Here is a 4,470-nt window from a genome sequence, read left to right as displayed (position 1 = left end):
AGCTTGGAAATGATGCTTCTCAGAAGGGAAAATGGCATCGTCAATTTTCATTAAAATCAAACTGACAAAATAATTTTCTCAACCTTTTAAAGTCTTTCATAGAAATAACAGAGTTTTATTTCTTTCAGTCTTTGGTACCTTTGCCTGGAACTGCCCAAGAAAGAGAGTGATTTTTTTTAAAAGACTAAGGTTAAAGAGAACGTAATTAAAAGAAAAGAAAAAATTAAATAGCTCAGTGTCCCAATAAATTGTGTCCTCCTAAGGAAACTACATTATATTAGAATAGATTATTATCTGGGGGTTCATTGGGAAAGTGCTGCTATCATGGTGGAAATGCAATTACATTGTGTTGGATGTTGATGAAGAGAAGGCCATTGAAGCCCAAAAGCCTCCTTATTCCCCTGTGTGCCTTTATCCCTGTGACATTAGCCACCTGGAGCCCTGTTTGTTCAGTTGCCCATCTGATAGAATATCCAATCTCCTCATTTCCTGTGCGGTGGAAAATTATTTTATTCGGCAAGTGATTGAACCCTTCTTTGGAATGGAAATCACTGATGTGTTTGAGACAATGTATTTGGCGCAAAGCACAGATGAGTTCTTATATTCCTTTTTCTAGCAGACCTTGCCCAAAGCCTGCTGGTTTTTTTTTTTTAAGACAATAGAAGTTCTAAATGGGTTAGGTAGAGCAGAGATTGCTTTAGAATGTAAATGGTTTCTTTATTTAACTTTATTTTCTGAAGACTTACTCTTCTCTAATGGGAGAAAGATGGGAGAGAGGGGAAAAAAAGCATCTCTTAGAACAGCTCAGTTTTAAGTGTGATTCAGCCCTTCTGTGAGGTCACAAAGCCATTCAAATCTAAAGGGACGGTTGCACATTATAGCGCAATGCTGATGCTTGTGCTGAATGACTGCATTCAAGATGGTTAAAAATGGGATATGTGCACTTTAAGAAAATTTGCCCTTTCTTTGAAATATAGTAGTCCCAATGAGAAATAGAGACTTCTGAGTGTAGGAGGCTGAACTCAGCATATATTTTATCTTTCCTCATTTTCTTGTTCTAACAGGCCTTGCTTTTGCTCTTTGTGTTGAATGGATTATGGCTTGTTCTCTATTATTCTGTCGCTAACTTTAAATTTATGTAAACTCAGTTCCTTTAGATGATAAGGCTCACTCATCCTTCTGCCTAGCATGGAGATGAGCAAAATTTGACCAGATCAGACTAGATAGATGTCAACTCTGGTCACAGCCCCTTTATCTATAGTTTGGACTTCCAGCAATCTTAACTGGGCCTCTGGAAGATGGCCAGACCTGGAAAGAAATAAAGAAGGCCTTTGAGAGTTGGAAAGAACTATCACAGAGGCCATGGACTTTACCCTGTAGGAGAAGCACCAGGAGAGGCAGGCAGATCCTTCTTTAATCAGTAACCTTATTTGGTACACAGTTCTAATAGACTTCAACACCTGGCCTGCTGGCCCACAGCAAATTAGATGAGAGGCTATTAGCAGCAGGTCCATTGAAAGCCAGAAGAAATAATAGCCAAAGCTTGGAATGCAAGGGGGGAGTAGAATTTTAAAAGACATATACAAAAACCCCAAAAAGCTCAGCAGTCTGAGGCCATTGAATGAAAAGGAAAACAGCTGTGTGGGCCACCAAAGCCCCAAGCACATCTTCTCCTTTAAGACTAGGAACTGTCTTTCCTCTCTGTCTATATGTATTCCCAGCACTTAAGTCCATTAAGTTGTATAAGATAGATTCTATTCACTCTATTCTGATTAAAAAGACAGGAAAAAAAATTTCATCCTAAAAAAATGTAATTAAAAGACACGTGAGTAAATCCCTGACCACAGGATTACTGGATCTTATGGTCTGTTTATATTTAACTTTATTAGAAACTGCTAAACTTTTCCGAAGTGACTGTACCATTTTGCATTGCCATCAGCAATGTTTCAGTTTCCATTGCTCTGCAACCTCATCAGCATTTGGTATTATTATTAGGCTTTAGGCATTTTAATACTCTAATAGATACATAGTGGCATATTATTTTGGTTTTAATTTCTATTTATCTAACCACTTATGATACGGAGTATCTTTTCATGTGCTTATTTGCTATCGGTATATCTCCTTTGGTGAAGTATTTGTTCAAATATTTTGCCTTTTTAAGAATTGGGTTACTTTTTTCTCATTATTGAATTTTCAGAGTTCTTTATACATTCTGGGTACAAACCTTTTATCAGATCAGTATTTACTCAAGTGAAGTGAAACTTTATATTCACATAAAAACCTGTATATAAATGTTTCTAGTGGCTTTATTCATAATTGCTGAAAACTGGAAACAATCCAAATATCTTGCAACTGGTGAATAGTTTAAAAAATTGTAGTACATCTGTAAAATGGACTACTACTCAGCAATAAAAATGAGCAAACTCCTGATTCACACAACAATATGGATGAAACTCCAGTGCCTTATGTGAAGTAAAAGAAGTCGGGTTCAAATTACTATATATTGTCTGATTCCACTTATGTGACAGTCTAGAAAAGACCAAAATATAAGGGCAGAAAACAGATCAGTGGTTACCAGGAGCTGTGGGATGGGAACAGGGGTTGACTACAAAAGGGCGAGCAGGGAAGGACATTTGAAAGGTGACAGAACTATTTTTTATTAACATATTGATTTTGTTGGTGCTTTGTCAACACTCATAGATCTAACATGACAGAATGTGAATTTTATTCTGTATAAATCATGCCTCAGATTTTAAAAAGGACAAAAGGAAGAGTTGAAGGTATCAAAAGGAAGTAAGCTTTAAAGTCACTTGTTTGACTAAGTATGAATAGAATGCTAGATTTCTAATTTGTATTCTCTCAAGACTTTGATATAGTTCCATTTATTCTGGCATTTAGTATTACTGCTAAAAGTCTAGAAAGCTTATTATCTTAGTGATTTTTTTTAAAAAAGTTTTTTTGAATGAGGCTTGAAACTTCTACTTCAATTCTGAGAATGTGAAGAAATACAGTGTCACTTAAAAAAACCCAGGAAATTAACATGTGATAGAGTATTATTAACTAAAGTACAGATTTTGTTCAAATTTCACAAAATTTTGTGCTAGTTTCCATTATTTGTTTTCATACCCTATTCAAGATTCCATATTGCATTTAGTTGTATTGGACAGTTTTAGCTGCATGTAACAAATTCTAATAAACTCTCTTTTCATTTTTATTCTGTTACAAATATTTTCTAATTTTCCTTGTTATGGCTTCTTAGGTATACCAATCATTTAAAAGTGGACATTTAATTTCCAAATACATGGGTTTTTAAAAGTATCTTTGATATTAATTTCTCATTTTGATTTTAATTTCTCATTTAAATGCTTTCTTGTCTGTAACCACCTTCTGTGTTTTTTCAGTCTTTTAACTTTATTGAGGCTTTCAATGGTTAAGTCAAAGATCTCTCTTGGTAAATGTCACATTGCACTTGAAAATATTTATTCTCAAATATCTTTTGATACTGATTTCTAACATCATTCCACAGTGATAAGAGAACAGACTCTGTATGATTTCAATACCTTTAGACCATGAAATTTTTGCAGCTTATTTTATGTCCCTGGATATGTTCCTGGTTTATAGTTTATGGGAACTTGAATAGAATTTGTATCCTGCTGTTGTGTGAAAATTATATAAAACTTGATTATGTTAAATTGGTTCATAGTGCTTTTCAGGTCTACTATATCCTTCTACTTTTCTGTTGATTCATTCTATTAATTTTTGAAAGTTTAATCTGATTAAAATTTAATATTGAAAATCCAACTAAAAATCTTAATTGATCTGTTTAAAGAAATAAGTATAATATATAGTGGAACCATATGTAACTTTACTCTGTATTTTCCAAGTCTTCTGTAAATGTGTTATCATACTTTCACAATTTAAAAAATAAAAAAGAAAGAAAAACTTGTGAAAGATACACTATGGCTACTTTTCAAGGGGCATTCAGTAATCTAGAGTATTAAACTAGTCATTAGAATTCTGTAAAAAGTTTAATCCTGTTTTGAGGGGAACAAAAAATGTTAATTACTTGATTTGAACTTGCAGGGAATTGTAAATGCAGCAGCATCAGGCCTTTGTTTAGCAGTGAGTTATTCATGTGATAGAGACACAGTTATGGTGGAAGAAGGGAGGAGAGAAAACTAGTCATCAAAAATAATCATAGGCTTCTCTGATTTTTCCTTAGTTCATGTGTGTACAAACACAGACATGAATTACACTCTATTTTCCCCTTTTCTTTCTTATCCTCCTCTTCTTCCTAGACCCATCAGTCCCTCCTTCACTTTGGAGCCACATCTCTGTGAACCAATAGCTCAGTCTCACAGTTTTACTTATTTCCTATGAATATTCCTACCTGTGTGAATTTGCTCATATTGGTCCCTTTGCCTAATATACCCTACCCCGGTGACTCCCCTAATCTCTGATAGGCAAAAA

The sequence above is a fragment of the Cervus elaphus genome, chromosome X (assembly GCF_910594005.1).
Source record: "Cervus elaphus chromosome X, mCerEla1.1, whole genome shotgun sequence".
NCBI classification, from domain to species: Eukaryota; Metazoa; Chordata; class Mammalia; order Artiodactyla; family Cervidae; genus Cervus; species Cervus elaphus.
This window is presented reverse-complemented; position numbering follows the sequence as displayed.